This window comes from Triticum dicoccoides, chromosome 5B, assembly GCF_002162155.2.
Source record: "Triticum dicoccoides isolate Atlit2015 ecotype Zavitan chromosome 5B, WEW_v2.0, whole genome shotgun sequence".
Taxonomy (NCBI): Eukaryota; Viridiplantae; Streptophyta; class Magnoliopsida; order Poales; family Poaceae; genus Triticum; species Triticum dicoccoides.
The window spans coordinates 208,641,631-208,647,861 of NC_041389.1; positions in this window are offsets into that span (position 1 = coordinate 208,641,631).

The window sequence follows — 6,231 nt, forward strand, 5'->3', positions numbered from 1 at the left end:
GACCGATTCTGACTATGGCACTGGAGGCCCTTCACCTGCTGTAGAGGAGTCTGACAAGGAGGAGGAGCTTGATTGGTGATGTCCTAGAGTGTTGCTACCACCGTCTTTCTTAGGTGTCCTCTCTACCCTTTTGGTGTCTCGATGCCAAAGGGGGATAGAATGTAGGGATTTGCAGTGCGTCTTCAGTCGAGCGTGTGTGTTTCTCTTATTTGCCTTTTCCTCTCTCGTTTGAAGTCTTTCGTTTGCTTTGGTTGTGGTTGTCCTGTGTGTTTGAGACCATATGGTATGAGACATATGAGCTATCCTATCTCTATCTTTTTATGTCAAGTACTTTATGTTATCTATCGCTTGTGAGATGTATCTTATGCTTATTCTTATCCATATGCTCACATGATATTATTTGCCTGCCTTCATCTTATTATGATTATGCAAGTATAATATAGGGGGAGTGTGGATCCTATATGTGTGTATTTTTCATTCCAAAAGCATATCTAAAATAGTGCACACATCTATATTTTGTAGATTTTGGGGTTGCACACCTCTTTTTGCTATATCCTTTGTGCAAATCTCACGTTGTCATCAATCCACCCAAAAGGGGGAGATTGTTAGGGAATATTTCTCCCTAAGTAGTTTTGGTGATTGATGACAATGTGCTTGGGGACTAATCATGTGCATTGAGCATCTCAGACTATCAAGCGTATGGCACAAGACGATTTGTGCCCCTCGGAGTTTCAGAGTGAATATAGTCTTATTTCTCGCGTTTCTTTTCTGGTGGACTTGAGTCGTAGGGAAAACCGTACTACCAATAGGGGTCCATGTCAAAAAGGTTTGGGTGGAATCAACACATACACACTCATATTGAACCCATCGCCACTTTCTGCCTTCTTGGAGTTGTCCTTTCTTTGTGCCAAAGAAGGGGAGGAGAGCTGCAAGCGGTAGTACCGCGGGCAGCAGCTGTAGTATCGCTTATAGGCGGTAATACCGCTCATACTACTGCCCGTGGTTGGGGCCTTGATTTTTTGTGTCGAGTTTTACGGTAGTACCTCAGGGTCTCTAACATGCTACCTGTTAGCCTTTGGAAAATAGGCGGTATTAGCAGCGGTAGTAGAAGCGATAGTACCGCCTATCGGCGGTAGTACCGCCCCTACTACCGCGGCGACCACCGCCCGTTCCTCTGTTTTCTCCCCTGTTCTTCGTATCTCCTGTGCATCCTGTAAGGAGCAGTAGTACCGCTCCTAGGTTGGTAGTACCGTGCCTGGAGTGGTAGTACCGCTTGCTTGCAGGCTGAGAGGTGCATAATGGCTGGATTGGTCCCCCACTATAAAAGGGGGTCTTCTTCCCCAAGAAGACCTACCTCTTCCTCCCCAAAACTCAATTGTTGCTCTAAAGCTCATTTTCACCCGATCTCTCTCCCTAGCCATTCAAACTCATTGATTTTCTAGGGATTGGTTGAGAAGGCCTCGATCTACACTTCCACCAAGATAAATTTGATTCCCCCCAATAATCCCTTGCTGATCTTGTTACTCTTGGGTGTTTGAGCACCCTAGATGGTTGAGGTCACCTCAGAGCCACATTCCATTTTGGTGAAGCCCCGTGGTGTTGTTGCAAGCCTCCAATCAAGTTGTGGAGATTTCCCCAACCTTGTTTGTAAAGGTTCAGTCGCTGCCTTCAAGGGAACCACTTGTGGAATCACGACATCTCGCACTGTGTGAGGGCATGAGGAGAATACAGTGGCCCTAGTGGCTTCTTGGGGAGCATTGTGCCTCCACACTCCTCCAACAAAGACGTACTTCCCCTGAAAGGGAAGGAACTTCGGTAACACATCCTCAGCTTCTCCGGCTCCCGTTGTGGTTATCTCTTACCTTTACTTTGTGCAAGCTTTACTTGTGTTGTATCCTTTGCTTGCACTTGTTGTAGTTGTTGTTAGCATCATATAGGTTGCTCACTTAGTTGCACATCTAAACAACCTATTTGTTGCTATACCTAATTTGTAAATAAAAGCTAAAAATTGGTAGTTGCCTATTCACCCCTCTAGTCAACCATATCGATCCTTTGATCCGTGTTCCACCACCCCTACATATATCCGCCACCAGTATGAGTTCCACCAGATTCATCTCCGTCACCAATCCTATTCCGAGTCCAATATTTACTTCTCTATTATTGATTTCCAGATCATGTATAGTACGAGTCATCACCAAATCGGACTCCCAACTTTCGTGCCACCCGTAGAAGAAAACTAGTTCCATTCTAAAAAACTAAGTCTGGAAAATTATGGCTAGGCAGTTTTTAGATCATTTCTAGACTTTTTCTAAAAAAAATTGTTGCAGAGCAACGGAAAGAGGCCAAAAAGTGAAAAGGGTGAAAAAAGGATTCAGAGTGTGCTTCTGCCTTGTTTACGTGCAGCTCCGTGATTTTGTCACTGTTCTAGGCTCGCGTCTCTAGCATTGTCTTGCCTAGGACCAAGACAGTACCGTCATTGAGCGGTTATTCAACTTTGCATCTCTGAATTGTTTATTGCTGACCCTTTTTGCTACCATATTATAAGCCTTCAGAGCTCCACATACATCTACGTCGTGCATTTGACACCACCTCGCAATCTCTCTATCCAAGCTTTGAGAGTTTAGTGCAACGGTTGCCAATCACCGCCTGCTGCTTGGTAAGAACTGGTAAGAATTTTGGATCTGCTTAACGGATTTGTGACACTCCACCACTCCACCACCACCACTTCCTAGTAGTCTGTAGGATAATATTCTTGTGTGTTTCTATTGCTGCTAACCATGACAGGATCACAAGACGACGAGACTGAGTGGGAGAACATGACGAACCGTTACATGATAAATTTCCGCAAATGTTGGGTGAACAGGTACAAGACATGATGAGCAGCTTTGGAAAGGCACTGGAGAGTATAGATGACATTGAGAAGACAATTGAAACCAAATTGGATGCCAAGTTCGCTGAAGTGCTCCCGCGTCTACCACCACCTGCTGCCCCTGCTGCATCGTTGCAACAACAACAACAAAAACCACGTCCATGTTATGATCTAGTAGGACGTGCGAAGCATGTTCCTCTTGAGGAAGGACAACATTATGGTGTTGCTACTGCTTCTGTGGCTCCTGCTGCTACTGCCAAGGAGGAGGATGATTACGAGGGTGATTACGAGGATGAGGTTGTGCAAAATCAGAACTACGTGCAACCACGAGCACCACCGCTAGGTCATCCACATGCATATAATCGTGACGGTAGGGCTACACCAGCACCTCCGGTACAAGATCATGACCATGTTCCCAAGCTAAAATTGAATATTCCTCCATTTGAGGGTAGATATGTTTCTGATGTATATCTTACTTGGGAGTTAGAAACCGAAGAACGTTTTACATGTTTATAATATCCCGAGGATAGACGTGTTGCTGCTGTTGTTTGTCCATTCACTAGTTTTGCTTGTGTTTGGTGGTCTGAACATTGTAGATTATATCATGATAACATCCCAACTACTTGGGCTGCTTTGAAAACTGCTATGCATACTTGCTGGGTTCCACTATATTATCAACACGAATTACTCAAAAAGTTGCAGCCGTTGACAAGGAAAAAATTATGTAGAGGAATATTATCAGGAATTACAAACTGGCACGATTAGATGTGGTATTGTTGAGGATAATGAATCTATATTTGCATATTTTATGGGTGGATTAAATTGAGAGATTCAGATCATTTTAGAGTATAAGGATTATAACAGTATCATTCGCTTATTCCATCTTGCTTGCGGAGCTGAACGTGAAGTGCAGGATCGACATGCATTGGCGCGAACTAATTTTTTTGCAGGTCAATCTTCATCGTGGACACCATGTACATCTTCTACTTCCACACATCCCACCGCATCAACGCCTACTCTCTACCAACTCCAACCATGATATAAGAAAACAAGCACCACCGCCACCATCCGCGAAGAGCACACCATCCGGTCCCGCACAGAGCTCTTCTTCAGCCATGACATCAATAGGGAAAACACATGATGTTATATGTCATCGTTGCAAGGGTGTAGGTCACTATGTGAGAAAATGCCCATCTCCGCATGCGATGATTGTTACTGAAGATGGTGGGTATGAGTCCACTAGTGACTATGATGAGGAGACTTTAGCTCTTATTACAAGTGATGAACACGGTGGAGATGATTCTGAACAAGAGACGCAACACATGGCTGCTGAAGACGCTAACAGGTATGAAAGTTTAGTTGCTCAACATGTCTTGAGTGTGCAAGTAACACAAGCTAAGAATAATCAAAGGCACAATTTGTTCCATACAAAAGGAGTTGTGAAGGAATGTTTTGTTCGCGTTGATACGTCTCCAATGTATCTACTTTTCCAAACACTTTTGCCCTAGTTTTGGACTCTAACTTGCAAGATTTGAATGAAACTAACCCGGACTGATGTTGTTTTCAGCAGAACTGCCATGGTGTAATTTTTGTGCAGAAACAAAAGTTCTCAGAATGACCTGAAACTCCACGGAGATTATTTTTGGAAAATATAAAAAATACTGTCGAAAGAATCAAGGCCAGGGGACCCACACCCTGTCCACGAGGGTGGGGGCGCGCCCCATCCCCCTGGGCGCGCACTCCTGCCTTGTGGGCCCCCTGGAGCTCCACCGACCTCAACTCCAACTCTATATATTTGCTTTCACGGACAAAAAAATCAGAGAGAAAGTTTCACTGTGTTTTACGATACGGAGCCGCCGCCAAGCCCTAACCTCTCTCGGGAGGGCTGATCTGGAGTCCGTTCGGGGGCTTCGGAGAGGGGGATTCGTCGCCGTCGTCATCATCTACCATCCTCCATCACCAATTCCATGATGCTCACCGCCGTGCGTGAGTAATTCCATCATAGGCTTGCTGGACGGTGATGGGTTGGATGACATTTACCATGTAATCAAGTTAGTTTTGTTAGAGTTTGATCCCTAGTATCCACTATGTTCTGAGATTTATGTTGCTATGACTTTGCTATGGTTAATGCTTATCACTAGGGCCCGAGTGCCATGATTTCAGATCTGAACCTATTATTTTTTCTTGAATATATGTGAGTTCTTGAACCTATCTTGCAAGTCTATAGTCACCTATTATGTGTTATGATCCGACAACCCCGAAGTGACAATAATCGGGATACTTCTCGGTGATGACCGTAGTTTGAGGAGTTCATGTATTCACTATGTGTTAATGCTTTGGTCCGGTACTCTATTAAAAGGAGGCCTTAATATCCCTTAGTTTCCATTAGGACCCCGCTGCCACGGGAGGGTAGGACAAAAGATGTCATGCAAGTTCTTTTCCATAAGCACGTATGACTATATTCGGAATACATGCCTACATTACATTGATGAACTGGAGCTAGTTCTGTGTCACCCTATGTTATAACTGTTACATGATGAACCGCATCTGACATAATTATCCATCACTAATCCAATGCCTACGAGCTTTTCACATATTGTGCTTTGCTTATTTACTTTACCCTTGCTGCTGTTACAATTACTACAAATCTGCTATCGTTACTTTTGCCACTGTTACCATTACTGTCATACTACTTTGCTACTAAATACTTTGCTGCAGATACTAAGTTATCCAGGTGTGGTTGAATTGACAACTCAACTGCTAATACTTGAGAATATTCTTTGGCTCCCCTTGTGTCGAATCAATAAATTTGGGTTGAATACTCTACCCTCGAAAACTGTTGCAATCCCCTATACTTGTGGGTTATCAAGACTATTTTCTGGCGCTGTTGCCAGGAGCATAGCTCTATTCTTTGAGTCACTTGGGATTTATATCTGTTGATCAATATGAGGAACTTGAAAGACAAAAGAACTAAGATTTTTCCCTCAACTACGAGGGGAGGTAAGGAACTGCCATCTAGCTCTGCACTAGATTGTCCTTCTGTTTGGAGTAAGCTTGCGACACCTAAACCTGCTACTGCTACGAATTCTGATATGTCACATGTTATTGATGATGCCACTTCTGCTAGGCATGATACTTATGATGAAACTACTTCTATGCTTGATACTACTTTGCCATTAGGTGAATTTCTAGATGAACAACTTGCTAGGGTTAGAGAGAATGAAATTATTGAAGATGAAATTATTGAAGATGAAATTATTGATGATAGTTATGATGAAGGTTCTCTCCCTAAGTATGAATTGCATGTTGTTCCAGAGGGTTATGTTATGGATGAAGAAGCTGCTAGAGCTATTCTTGCTTGC